The sequence below is a fragment of the Tenrec ecaudatus genome, chromosome 1, assembly GCF_050624435.1.
Source record: "Tenrec ecaudatus isolate mTenEca1 chromosome 1, mTenEca1.hap1, whole genome shotgun sequence".
In the NCBI taxonomy this organism is placed as follows: Eukaryota; Metazoa; Chordata; class Mammalia; order Afrosoricida; family Tenrecidae; genus Tenrec; species Tenrec ecaudatus.
The window spans coordinates 192,748,803-192,763,740 of record NC_134530.1 but is presented as its reverse complement, the minus strand read 5'-3'; the positions used below and the strand labels follow the sequence as shown (position 1 = coordinate 192,763,740).

The window sequence follows — 14,938 nt, the reverse complement described above, 5'->3', positions numbered from 1 at the left end:
CGGTATCAGTGTACTTTTAGAATAATCCACTGCAGTTGAGTTGGTTCAGACTCAGAGCCTATAAGGTGGAATAGAAGTACCGCATGGGTTTCCAAGGCAGTAAATCCTTAGGAGGGCAGAAAGCCTTGTCTTCCTCTCCGTTCTAGTGAGTTCAAACTGCTGACCCTGCGGTTAGCAGCCCAAGTGAGTAATCACCCTCACGGCCCCTTGATTCCGACTCATAGCAACCTATGGGTTTCCGCTGTAAATCCTTGCAGGAGCAGACAGCCTAATCTTTTTTTGAGAAGAGCAGCTAGTGGATTTGAACTGCCCACCTGGTGGTTAGCAGCCCAACTCTAACCCACAGCACCAGAAGGGCACCTTACTTTTAGATTACTTATCACCAAATTCTTGAGTATATACTCCAGTAGTGTGTGTATCTAGCAATGATGTACATGTACTACTGATCTAATATGTTGTGAAATTTATAAACATATACAGAAATATAATTTAAGAAAGGATGAAATTAAAAATTAAATGTAGGCAATTCTAATTGATTTTTAAAATGTATTCAATGACTCCTGCTTTTGCACACCCTCTGAGGTGCACCTGTGGCCATGACTGAGACCCTTTTCTAAAGCTTGGAAGGGTAGAGAAGGGAAAAAAACCCAAAATTGACCTTCCTGGGGTTGAGATACTCTTAAGACCAGCGATTAGCTGAAGGAGATAGAGGCAACACTTATAGAACACCAAAAAACAAGAACCAAACTCATTGCCATCGAGTAGATTCCGATTCATAGCAGCATCCTATAGGACAGAGTAGAACTGCCCCTGTAGATTCCCAAGACTGTAACTCTGTATGGGAGTAGAAAGCCCCATCTTTATCCCACAAAGTGGCTGGTGGTTTTCAACTGCATAGAAAGGTATGGATAACTGACTGAAGTTGAATTAGAGGTAGCAAAGTGGAGTTTCCCTAAAGCAGCTTCTAGATAATTAAGGATAAAAGAAACTGTGTTCTATATTGCACAATTTCAGTAAGTAAAGGAGTACAAAGATTAAGTATGAATTATTTGTTGGAAGTGGAGTTTTTGAGGAAGTAATGATAGATGGTAGCGTACAAAGAGATGAATCCAAGGATCATGGCAACTGAGTTTGGCCTTTGTGAACAAGCGAAGTTGTTGATTGGAGGATTTGGGGCAACATCATTTACTCTTCACATGTCTGCTATTAGAGATGTGAGTGAACTTATGTTTAAGGTATTATGAATATTTTGCAAAGGTGTTATGTGAATTTTTATTTTTCCTTGAGATCATTTCTTAAAATGCAGGTGGAAAGAATAGATGAATAGTTTTAGGGAGGAAATCATCCAAGTAGCATCATTTTATGGAAATCTTCCTGTGCATTAAACTTGTCCTAGTGTACAGTGATGATTCTCTTTATTGACAGCCTAGGAAACCATGTGGGTCAGTTCAGACCTGTCCTGTGTAGAGTTGCTATGAGTTGGAACCAACACTTTGACAGATGGGTTTTTTGGCTTGATTTAATGTTGTTTTAAAAATAGCCGATATACCTTTTAACAGTTTAGTGGTTTTATTTGCATTTGACGTCCTTCTCTCATTTGCTGATAATTTTGTTAAAAATCAACCTTAAATCATGAAACTTTGAATAATAAAGTTTTTCTCTTTTAATATTTTATTTTGCCACCTAGTTTGTTTTCATATTTTCAGAACGAGAAATGTGAGCACCCTGAGGCTGGAATGATGTTGTAGAAAGAAGGGCAGTGGTTCAGTTCCGTCTGCCACTCTGCAGGAGAATTGATCAGGCTATCTGCTCCCATAAAGGGTTTAGCCTTTAGGTTTGCAGTAAGTCAGGATTGACTCGGTGACATACAACAATAGAATTGTCATTGCTTCTTAGGAGAACTAAAATTTAAAAACAGAAACCAGCTGTTAGAATTTCATTGCCTTCCAGATTTGCATAAGTTATAGTATAGCTATACCTATATTTTATCAAAGTTACAAATAAATTATGATAAATATATTCTGTCTTCATAGTCTAGCTGTTAATAAAATCCCAGGTAAAACCATAAACTCTTAAGTTTCTCCCTAAGGATCTTCAGTGTGCTTCAAAAAGGGAACAAAACCCACTACAAGAAAATTACCATCCATATTTTCCTTCTTTCTACTACGTTCTTTCTTTTAATGTTCACTCTCTTTCAAAAGAGGGATGCTACTGCTGATAATTTATACTTGTGTAGCTATTAGCGTTAATAACCTTTTATGTCCTTTACCTCATTTGACCTTTACAACAAATCTATGAAATAGATGTTACCAGTATTAATCTTCCCATTTTACAGAATAAAAATTGTTAAGGGCATTAAGTAAATGGAATGTAAATTTAAGTCTTTGTCTTCAAATATTGCTGTAACCCACTTCCCAGTGTCATTGTCCGGATCATAATGACCTGGATAGGGTTTCCTGAGACTATAAATCTTTACGGGAGCAGATAGCCTCCTTTCTCCTGCGGAGCAGCTAGTAGTTTTGAACTGTTCACCCTGTGGTTAGAAGCCCAGTGCTTAAACCACAGCATTTTTATGTCTCCATAGAGATTTAGAGATCATGGTGTTTTTTTTTTAATTGAAATTGGATTTAAATTCTGCCTTGTTTTTGTCATTGGTAAATAACTTATTGCTTCCACTTCACTAGATCGTTGAATGAATGAAATGATAAAATTATGTAAGGCTTTAAATGAAGAGCCAGGGACTAAATTTTCAAAAATCAGCAATTTTATTGTTATTTACCTGAAATATGTAAACTCTCTGTGTTCCAGATAAAAACATTTTGTAAGCTGTCTGAAACACTGCTGTTGTTAGCATGCTGATGCACTGTTATGCTAGAGTTCCATTTTAAGCCTTTATTTCTCTACTTGTCAGGTGACTCTTGTTATTTAAACTTCAGAACGCAGCAAAAAAAGGGAGGGGAGGGGGACCTTTGGGGCGTCATACAGGAGAACCTGAAATCCCATTCAACCTACCTTCCTGTGGAAGTACTTGCTAACCTCCCAGGATGACTGGTCTTGGGGGTCAGGTGTCTGTCAGAGAGCACACAGTCTGTGGTTCTTTTCACGAGGATGCCCTTTTCTTCCTTCAGAGAAGATGAACCAGAAACAAAGTCCAATAGAAAGGAAAGCTGAGAGAGATCTCATGCTAAGCTGGTACATTTGTTTGGTTGTTAATATTTAATGACCTTTAATAACTTTTAAAAATAGTTTTATTGACATATAATTCACATGTCATATAATTCAATAATTCAGCCAAACTAGGAAGAGTTGTGCAGTCATCACCACACTCAATTTTAGAACATTTTCTTTTCTCGTACTCATGTTTATTAGCTTTCCATTTCCCTCTAACCTTCCCTGCCTGCCATGCCCCTAGGAAACTGTTAATCCAGTTACTTCCTTATAGATTTACCTAGCATGGATTTCATATAAAGAAAATCACACAAAACAAGAACAAGAAACAAAACAATAACAAAACAATGGCAAAACAGAGTGAAACCTCAATAGGAAAACACAAAATATTACGATATAACTTTCTTCATCTGACATTCTGTAAGACTGTTTTATGCCTCCTAATCTCTGGTTATAAAATTGATTGTGGAGGAATTTCCCCCCCCCCACAATATGACATTACTTATGTATCGATTTTGAAATATTTAAGAATGTTAACCTCATCCGTCTTAACAGTTTCTTCTTGAGTAGTTAGGCATCTCACTGTAGATGCTTCAAATTATATAGAGCAAACTTTAGTGTGGAAAACTTGTTAAAACACAGGTTGCTGGGTCTCACTGCCCCCTCCCATAGTTTCTGATTTAGAGCTGAGGTGGGGCTCAAAGGTTTGCATTTCTGACACGTTTGCAGGGTGTTGCTGCAGGTTGGAAGCCACGCTTTGAAAACCATGGATGTGCGAGATTAAGAAGAGTAATGGTGTATCACGAGTGATTCTAAGGTGATTTAGTTGGGTCAGAAGATACACTGATTCTCGTCTATTTTTAAAGTGGTTCAAAGTTCATTTGTTCCTAGTCTGATTTCTACAAGCAAGTGACCACTGTATTTTAGGTGGCAGGAAGAGTTGATGTCCTTTTGCTTTTTCCTGAACTTGTTTAATCTGTAAACGTTCATTTGTTGAAGGCTTGTTCACTGTTGAACAAATTGCATCTCAGAGAAAAGGGAAGGAGAAAGGGGACAGACAATAGGGACTGCTGGCACCCGTGTGCTGGAGTAGACTGGGCTTCAGTTCCTGTGATGGACAAGTGATGCAATGGCTGCCACTTCTCACACAATTCCTGTGGAGTGGATTCCAACTCACAGTGACCCTGTGGGACAAGGTAGAACTACCCCCATGGGTTTCCGAGACCGTGACTCTGTACAGGACTAGAAAACTCCCTCTTTCCCCTGCCGATTGGCCGGTAGTTTCAATCTGTTGACCTTACACTTAGCAGCTCGATTCATAACTCACTGTGCCTGCTATATGCCAAGCATGCTCTAAGTGCTCTATTTGTGTTTTCTTATTTACACTTTTTAAAACCCTACTTGCCCCATCTCGAAAATTATTAGAACCAAATAAATTGGGATATCTATCTGTGAACCCATGATTTTGATATATGATGATGCATAGTTACTCTTAAGGATATGTGTGTATGTGTTTAGGGAGCCTTGGTGGAGTACCTATTTATTGGGTTGCTTAATGCAAGGTCAGCAGTTTGAAACCACCAGCCATTCCCAGGGAGAATGAGGATGCTTCCTACTCCCATAAACATTTACAGTCTCAGAACCCCACAGGGGCCAGTTCTATCCTGCCCAATAGGCTCACTGTGAGTTGAAATTGTCTCATTGCAGTGAGTTTAAGTTTTGTTGTATGTGAGTTCATGAAGATTTTTGGCCTGGTTCACCAAGTGGGTGTTAACAAACCCAGGGACAAGGGAACAAAAAGTGATTCAAAATAGGTGTTAAAGAGGGTGTAGGAAGCTTGGTAGAGCTTGATCAAGGGCAATGTAACCAAGAAGAATTACTGAAACCCAAATGAAGGCTAAGCATGATAGTGGGACAAGACGAAAGTAAAAGGAAATAGAGGAAAAAAATAGGAGGCAAAGGGCATTTATAGAGGTCTAAATACAGGCATGTACATATGTAAATATATTTATATATGACGATGGGGAAATAGATCTATGTATAGTTTTATAGGTTTAGTATTAAGGTAGCAGATGGACATTGGGCCTCTACTTAAGTACGCCTTCAATGCAAGAACACTTTGTTCTATTAACCTGGCATTCCATGATGCTCACCTTCTGGACAGGATCGCTGAAGACAGAGTGGGTGCATAATCAAATGTGTTGAAGAAAGCTGATGGTGCCCAGCTATAAAAAGATATAGCGTCTTAAAGGCTTGAAGATAAACCAGTGATCATATAGCTGAGAAGCAACAAAGCCCACGTGGAAGAAACACATCAGCCTGTGTGATCACCAGGTATCGATAGGATTAGGTATCAGGCATCAAGGAACAAAAAAATCTTAACATTGTGAATGAGAGGGAGTGGTGGGAAGTAGAGACTTAAAGCCCATCTGTAAGCAACTGGACATCCTCTTACAGAAAGGTTGCAGGGAGGAGACGAGCTAGTCAGGGCACAGTACAGCACTGAAGAAACATACTTTACTCTAGTTCTTCAATGCTTCCTCCCTCCCACTATCATGATTTCAATTCTACCTTAAAAATCCGGCTGGACCACAGAATGTACACTATTATAGATCAGATCTGGAAGCATAGGGAATCCAGGATAGATAAATCCCTCAGGATCAATAATGAGAGTAGTCATACCAGGAGGGTAAGGGGAAGGTGGGGGAGAATGGGGGAAACTGATCACAGTGATCTACATATAACTCCCTTCCTGGAGACAGGCAACAGAAAAGTGGGTGAAGGGAGACATTGGATAGTGTAAGACATGAAAAAATAATAATTTATAAGTTATCAAGTGTTTGTGAGGAAGGGAGGGAGGGGAAAATGAGGAACTGATACAAAGGGCTCAAGTAGACAGAGAATGTTTTGTTTTTTTAACTTTATATTTATTTGTTTAAATAATTTTATTGGGGTTCATACAACTCTTATCACAAATCACACATATATCAATTGTGTAAAGCACACTTATACATTCATTGCCCTAATTCTCAAAACTCTCCATTTCCGCTTGGGCTCCTGGAATCAGCTCCTCATTTTTCGTATGCCCCCCCACCCCCGCTCCTCCCTCCCTCATGAACCCTTAATAATTTATAAATCATTATTTTATCATATCTTACACTGCCCGGCATCTCCCTTCACCCACTTTTCTGTTGCTCATCCCCCAGGAAGGAGGTTATATGTAGATCCTTGTAATCGGTTCCCCCTATCTACCCCCCCTTTCACTCTTCCCTCCCAGTATCGCCACTGGTCCTGAGGGGTTCAGAAAATGTTTTGAGAATGATGATGGCAACAAATGCACAAATGTGCTTGACACAATGGATGGATGTATGGATTGTGATAAGAGTTGTATGAGCCTTCAATAAAATGATTTAAAAAAAACAGTAAACTGTATCTGGAACTCAAGCTACTGCTAAACATGTAACAAATAAAAAAATTGTATGAGCCCCCAATAAAAGAATTGAAAAAAAGATTTTTAGGTCTTTATTAGCTTATCTCTCGAGATCAGAATGGTGGAGCAAGGTACTTTTTATATTTCTTCATTCTGCATTACATTACTCTACATTAATTTCCTATGCTAATGTTTATCTATGTTAAAAGCTTTGAGATAATTTTAAGGTATAATTTAGACAACTGCTGTCCATAAGAATAATGCTGCTCAAATTTTTATAAATAACTTCATAAGACAGCTAAACAGCTAGCTTTGTCTTATGTGAGAGTTTGATATTTATTTAGTATAGTAGCTTATGGTTGGTTACCAGTCTCAACATTTTGAACTGAGTATATAATTTCAGTATGTAAATTTGTGGTCGTTATGCTAATTAGAAGGCACCCTGGTGGCACAATGATTAAGCAAAAAGTAGGTGGTACCCTGGGAGAAAAGACCATCTGCTTTTGTAAGGATTATAGTGTAGGAAATCCTATGGAGATGCCCTTACAGGGTCTTGGTGAGTCAGAATTGACTCAGAAGCATACAATAACAAATATTAATTAGAAAAAAAAATCAGTCTTGTTTTTTTATTTTATTTTTCAATCAAATGAAAGTAAGGGTAAAAATACATGAGATATAATAGTGCCCTAAAACTAAATTTAATTTTGGTTGCTGTATATAAAAAAAAATCAGAATACTAGGCTTCCCTATGCCCCCGCCCCCCTTTTGCTTTATCTGTCCTCCATTGCCTGCTGTAATTGTGCTGAGTCTGCAGTGATGGAGCTGCTGTCTCACAGTGAACCTGGCCAGTATTGGTTTTTGATCCAACAGAACAAAAGCTCAGCATGCCCAAGCCATTTCTATTCCCTGGTTTGCTTTCCAGAGAGAGGGTGGGCTAAAAAACCTTTCACTTACTGTGTCAAGGTCAAAGAAAATGTTCTGTGGCTTAATATAATCTACAGTATGTACACCTACAATTTTGTTAACATGTTCCTTTCCCAATGCTAATTTCAGCAAATTAGAATAACAATAGTGAGTTTGTACTGAAGATTGTCACTTAGCATTTTGTGGTTCCAGATAATTACTAAGAAGATGTTTTTCTAAAATTAACGATACTAGCAAGCACAATTTGTGCCATCCATCTGTTTGTTCTTTATAGGAAAGAAAGGTTGCTGTATGAAGTTTTTTGTTATAGTATCTTTATTATTTTTGAAAATTTTATTCTCAAAAAATCGTATAAATAAATAAGGTCATTAAAACAGACAAACTATATTGATGCATATAGACTACACATAAATGCACTCTTTAATCTTCCTTCCTATTACCTGTCCCTTCATCACACATAGTTTGGGTACTTTTATCAGGCCCCGGAAATAAATAGCATGCTTGGTTGGAAAAGTAGAGTGGTAGTGAAAAAGTGGAAGACCTTTATGCCATCTTCTAAAAACTCATTGCCATTAAGTCATTTCTGACTGAAAGTGCCCCTGTGGACAGAGAAGAACTGACTCTCTGTGTCTTTAAATTAAAAAATAAATCCGTCTTTTTATTTTTTGGGCATTTCTTATTAGGTTTGTTATCCCTGAGCATGTTGCATTTTTTGTTGTTATTGTGAGGGTACTCTTTCACATTATATTTTTAAATTACTGACTATAAGTAGCTGCCTTTGAATATTCCAACTCGTGGCAACCTGGGTGTACAAAGTAGTACTGTTCCATGGTATTTTCAGGGCTGTGACCTTTCAGAAGCAGACCACCAAGCCTGTCTCTCTAAGGCACCTCTGAGTGGACTTGAACAGTCAACCTTTCAGTTAGTGGTTGAGAGTTTAGCCATTTGTGCCACCTAACAACTCCTGTTGCAAGTATATAGCGGGCTATTGATTTTTATATGTCAACCTTAGGTCTAGTTGTCTTACTGTACTCTATAATGTATAATAACAATAATACAATACTACCATTGAGTTTATGCCAACTCATAGCAGATGAGGCTTTCTACTCCTGTAAAGAATTACAGTCTTGGAAACCTACAGGGGCGGTTTTACCCTGTCCTATAGGGTCTCTATGAGATGATCTAATTTATAGTTTTCCCTTTAATTATTTTAGATTTTTTTAAGTCTATAATGATTATCAACTGCAGTAGTAACTTTCTGCCAATGTTTTATTTATTTTAAAACTTAAAGAAAAACCAATAGGAGAGCAGTTCTGACAGAATCATTTGGATGCGTATTGTTTAGAGTATAGAGTATTTAAACCATTAACTATCCATCTTCAGTTCTTTCAGCTTGATAAGTGCCAAGCATGTCCTTCCTGGGTCATCCAACACGTGCTGTTCCATCTTGTCAAGGGTCTTTCTCTTTTTGGCTGTCCTGCTGCTTTCCCAAGCATGATGTCCTTTTCCAGGTACTGGTCCCTCCTGATAACATGTCCAAGGTGAGGCCAAGGGCTGACTGTGGAACAGACCATCAGTTGCTCAGATGTAAGTTCAGGATGAAGCTGAAGAAAATTAAATAAGTCCACGAAAACCAAACACAAACTGGCATATATTCCACAAAGGATCTCCTCTCATGGATAGACTTAGAACATTCTGCTGAGTGAAGTTTCAGAAATAACCAAACTTCCTGCCATCGAGTCAGTTCCAGCTCCTAACAATCCCAATCACAAACAAATATTACTTGAGACCAATGTTATAGGCAGGCAGAGACAAAATATAAAAACAGTATGAAAAATGGAAGATGAAATGTCACGTTAACAGTTTTTTATATTTATTGCATTTTGAAATGATAATTCTTTGGATGTGTTATATTAACTAGAATGTGCTCTAAAGTTAATCTTACAAATTAAAAAAAATTACTGTTTCTGGCAATCTGCTTCAGTAAAGATACAGTCTAGAAAGTATAACCCCCCGGGGGTGTCCATGAAATGAGTTGCAATGGGTTGGAGTTGCCTCCATAGCGTACAACAACGAGCAAATGTAAAAAGACATTTGTTGCTCATACCATGTTGCTCTTAGACAAGGCTGCTTTAGGTGGTAAGCTCTATGCGTGTAAGAACTTGATCTGAATTACCTCTGTAGTCCCAGCACCCTTAAGAGTATCTCAGACATGGGTAGCTAGTCAAATGGATTGATCTAATTAGAAACCAGGGAGAAAGTTTTTATCAGTTTATACTTAGGCATAATGAGTTACCTGGCATGGTGCAAAATGGATTTTCATCTATGAAGGTGCTTTGAACCTGAGTCTTCTAACTTTTAGGCTTTGCAGTTATATAATTTGTCAATGTCTGGATGGAACCCAAGAACAGGGAGAGATACTATTTGGAGATGCTCAGGGATCAAAGAACTGATCATGAGCCAATCTGAGAGACATCATTTTATTTGCATGAGGTGTGGTTGGGAGCAGGGAGAGGGGACAGTTTATGGACTAGGATGCAGTACTGCTTCTGGTCGCACCAGGCTAGATAAGAAGGTTTCCACTGAAGGGAGTTAAAGGTGTCATTTGGGGATCCTTGTGTAGTTTGAATGAGGTGTCAAAATAATCGCTGCCATTGAGTTGATTCTGACTTATAGTGACCCTATACTACAGGGAGAACTGTTTGTTTGTTTATTTTTTATTTCTGAGACTGTAACTCTATAGTAGTAGAAAGCCTTGTCTTTCTTTCAAAGAGCAGCTGGTAGTTTTGAACTGCTGACCTTGCAGTTAGCAGCCTGATGTGTAACCTTTGTGCTATCAGGACTCCTTAGAATGAGATAGGCTACCAATATTCATTAATACCATGTTGCTAGCATACTGTAAGTATTCCTTGTTAGGCCCATACTTTTCAGATAGGATGGAGCAGAAAGCATTTATAGTGCCTCTAGCTGTGCTGTGATGCCATGGCTAACTGGGGCGGGGGTGGCGGGTGAGGTGTCATCCACGTAGGCACTAGAACTTACCTGGGGTGCCTGCTTAGTTGAAGCGTGGCCATTTTTGTAAGGTTAACTCATATCCCTACAGTTTATTTTATTCAACTTTATTTTCCAGCATTTATTTTTCCTTTGATCATCTTATTTTTAACTTAACTGGAGTTAAGTACTGATTAAGTTATTTTACTCCGAGCTTTCAGCTCTATTTTAGCACCTTCTAGTACGCTGCCCTCAAGGATAGTATTAAACATGGTAGTATTAAATCACAGTAATATTTGCATAAGCTTGTTACATTTTAGAAATGCTATATATATTCATATCACACTATATATGATTGAGATTATTGTGATGAATAAGGGTCTGGGATTGCCTTTCACTGTTTGAGCCAAAGACAGAGATATCAGGTTGCTTTAAGAAGCTATTACTTCGTGCCCACCCAGGGACGCAAAAAAAAAAAGAAGCTATTACATTTATTCTTCAAGTTTGAGATAGAAGGAAATTGTGGGGTTTGCTGCCTTCTAACGACTTTAAAAATCCAATGAAAGTCAAACAAGTGATATACCTAAAAATATCTGCATTTTTAAAAGAAGTAGGTTTTGCAGTGATCATGGGAAACAATTAATTACCTTTACCTTATTTTTCCAGGTTTCCAGGGGTAAGCAGACCACCATCTCCTGAAGCATTATGATCCAATGTTTATTTAAATGGGGACTGCCTTTTGCCTGACCACTTATCTTAATGGCCTTGCTTACCACTTTCCTAACTTTGAGCATGCCTACTGAGTAAGCTTAAAAGGAATTTTTACTGCAAAGCATGGGACCTTTACATTTCTTAAAGACTAAATTGAAATTATATTTGTAGTATATTTATTAACAGCAGGTTCTTTCACTCTCTCTACTAGGATAGCCTGAAAAAAATGTCATACTTTGAAACTGGTAGTTATTAGACTTGCCATTAAATCTTATTATTTTATATTTGTTAGTATAGAACAACATGTATTACCATATCTTTAAAAATATTTTGATAACCAGTGATATTGAAATATAGTTTCTGTGTTATCCTATGCTTTATTTTTATGCATCATACATAAAAGTGTAAGTATAAAAAAAGGACTTCCAAAGAGTTCATAATACAAAAATTTTCTGAGGTAAGCTTGAGACAAACTAGTTGGTAGTTGATATTTTCTAACTTCATTTTGCTTCACTTCCCTCACCTATAACAGGAGTAATAATAAGCTACCTACCTTGTGGGGTTGTTATATTGAAGTGAGTTAATATGTTTAAAACATTCTAGAAAAGTGCCAAGGATACAGCTTACTGTGAGACTGGGCATATTCCCAGATAGACGAGAGGGTACCCCCCCCCCCAATGGGAAAAAAACTCTGCTAGGCGGAGCTTTTGTAGTGTGCATTTTTCCTGCTAGGCAAGCATCAAGCAAGTTGCTCTGAGTTAGTGTACCCAGTGGTGTGGTCTGGAAAGGTTCTTTCTTGTCACAGTGAATTTTTTCATAAAAGCAATTTTGCTTGAACCTTGTTTTTTGTGATGGCGGATTTAAGAGAACAGCATGCAGCTGTGAAATTTTGTTGTCTGCTCTGGAAAAATACCACAGAAACTGTTGTGATGTTGTGCACCACTTACAAGGACAGCTTATGGGAAAAGCTCAAGTGTATGAGTGGTTTTCTCATTTCAAAAGTGAAATGTCGATTGATGACAAACCTTGTTCTGGACAAACCTTGTTCTGTCGATTCAACTTACAGCGCATGTGGAGTTTGTTCCACTAGGTCAGACTGTTAATCAAGTTTGAGAAGATAGCATAACAATGTGCAACAAAAAAGGCCTGATTTGTGGGAAATGGGGAACTGGTTTTGCCACCATAACAATGCACCTGCTGTGGACAGTGCACCTGCTCTCACAGCCACCTCATGTAGCCATCTCAGTACACCAGTTTTGGGCCTTTCCTTCCCCACACACTTTACTCACCTGATATCATTCCATGGGACTTGTTTTTGTTTCTGCTAATGAAGCGGTGCATGAAAGGACAGTGATGTGATGACATAGAAGAGGTGAAGCAAAATATCAGAGAAGTAGTCAGCCATCGAAACAGATGAGTTTGTAAAAGGTTTCCAAGAAGGGAATTACAGATTTGACAAATGTATTAAGTGTATTGGAGAGTACTTTGAAGGTGATCAGGTTGTTTTGTAAAAAAAATTCAAATACATAGCTTTGGGGAAAAAAATTACATTTTGGGGGGTACCCCACATTAATTTGGAAAGTGTTAAAATGGATATCTTTTACTGTTTTGCATCATCTTATAAGTTTATTGAGGAGACCTAGTGGTTTAGTGTTTACGAGTTGGGCTGTTAACCATAAGGTCAGCAGTTTGAAACACCAACTTTGCTGTGGGAGAAAGATGAGGCTTTCCACTCCTGTGAAGAGTTGCAGTCTCAGAAATGCACAGGGCAGGCCTGCCCTGCTTTGTAGGGTTGCTATGAGTCTGACTCGACTCAATGGCAGTTTTGTGAGATTTTTTTTTGTCTTTTGTTCAGTTACAAATTTTAATTTAAATTATTTAAAACAGTGGGTCCTTTTATATCAGAATCACCCTACTTTGGTACTTTTAAAAGTATTATATCTGAAATACCCAATTTACTACATTAACTTATTTCAACAATGCATTACGGGGAACAAATTTTTTAAATACTCCTTATATTCGCTGGTATTAAGAATCAAAGTCTATGAAAAATATACGTAAATAATTAAATTGTTTCGTACATGAGTTATGCCAACAAAATTATTTTTTTCAATTTGCCTATTGCTTCATTATGGTATTATTTATTTTTAAAGCAACTGCTTTCAACATTTGAAAGTTGTAAGAACTATCATACTGACACTCTACCTCATACACACTCTTAAGCCTTAGACTGAAAACCCTACCAAATTTTTCTTCTTCCATTACTGCTGCTGTTTGGGAAATTTTTGATGAATCTATAAGTTCTTTGGCTTCATTGTTTCAATCATCTGTCTTTTTTGTGTGTTTGTTTTAAACGTTTTATTAGGGGCTCATACAACTCTTATCACAGTCCATACATATACATACATCAATTGTATAAAGCACATCTGTACATTCTTTGCCCTAATCATTTTCTTTTCTTTCTTTTTCATTTTTTTACATTTTATTAGGGACTCATACAACTCTTATCACAATTCATACATATACATACATCAGTTGTATAAAGCACATCCATACATTCCCCGCCCCAATCATTCTCAAAGCATTTGCTCTCCACTTAAGCCCTTTGCATCAGGTCCTCTTTTTTTTTCCCTCCCTCCCCGCTCCCCCCTCCCTCATGTGCCCTTTGTAATTTATACATCGTTATTTTGTCATATCTTGCTCTATCCGGAGTCTCCCTTCCCCCCCTTCTCTGCCGTCCCTCTCCCAGGGAGGAGGTCACATGTGGATCCCTGTAATCAGTTCCCCCTTTCCAACCCACTCACCCTACGCTCTCCCAGCATCGTCCCTCACACCCTTGGTCCTGAAGGTATCATCCACCCTGGATTCCCTGTGCCTCCAGCCCTCATATGTACCAGTGTACAACCTCTGCCCTATCCAGCCCTGCAAGGTAGAATTCGGATCATGGTAGTTGGTGGGTGGAAGCATCCAGGATCTGGGGGAAAGCTGTGCTCTTCGTCGGTACTACCTCGCACCCTGACTGACCCATCTCCTCTCCTAGACCCCTCTATGAGGGGATCTCCATTGGCCGACACTTGGGCCTTGGGTCTCCACTCTGCACTTCCCCCTTCATTCAATATGGTGTGTATATATATATATATATATATATATATATATATACACACACACATACACATATTCTTTTTTTTTTTTGCATGATGCCTTCCTTATACCTGGTCCCTTGGGCACCTTGTGATCGCACTGGCTGGTGTGCTTCTTCCATGTGGGCTTTTTTGCTTCTGAGCTAGATGGCCGCTTGTTTATATTCAAGCCTTTAAGACCTCAGACACTATCTCTTTTGATAGCTGGGCACCATCCGCTTTCTTCGTCACATTTGCTTATGCACCCATTTGTCTTCAGCGATCCTATCATGGAGGTGTGCAGCCAATGATATGATGATTTTTTGTTCTTTGATGCCTGATAACTGATCCCTTTGGGATCACTCGCTCACACAGGCTGGTGTGTTCTTCCATGTGGGCTTTGTTGCTTCTGAGCTAGATGGCCGCTTGTTTATCTTCAAGCCTTTAAGACCCCAGTCACTATCTCTTTTGATAGCCGGGCACCATCAGCTTTCTTCACCACATTTACTTGTTCACCCACTTTGGCTCCAGCCGTTGTGTCGGGAGAGTGAGCATCATAGAGTACCAATTTAATAAACGAAAGTATTCATGCATT

At 38.5% G+C, this 14,938-nt stretch overlaps 1 protein-coding gene across 7 annotated transcripts in view; it reads left to right on the top strand.

Annotated features, from left to right (window-relative positions):
• ABL2 (ABL proto-oncogene 2, non-receptor tyrosine kinase) overlaps positions 1-14,938 on the top strand; it is a 139,568-nt gene that overhangs the window by 1,133 nt on the left and 123,497 nt on the right. The gene's annotated exons all lie outside the window — the stretch shown is intronic.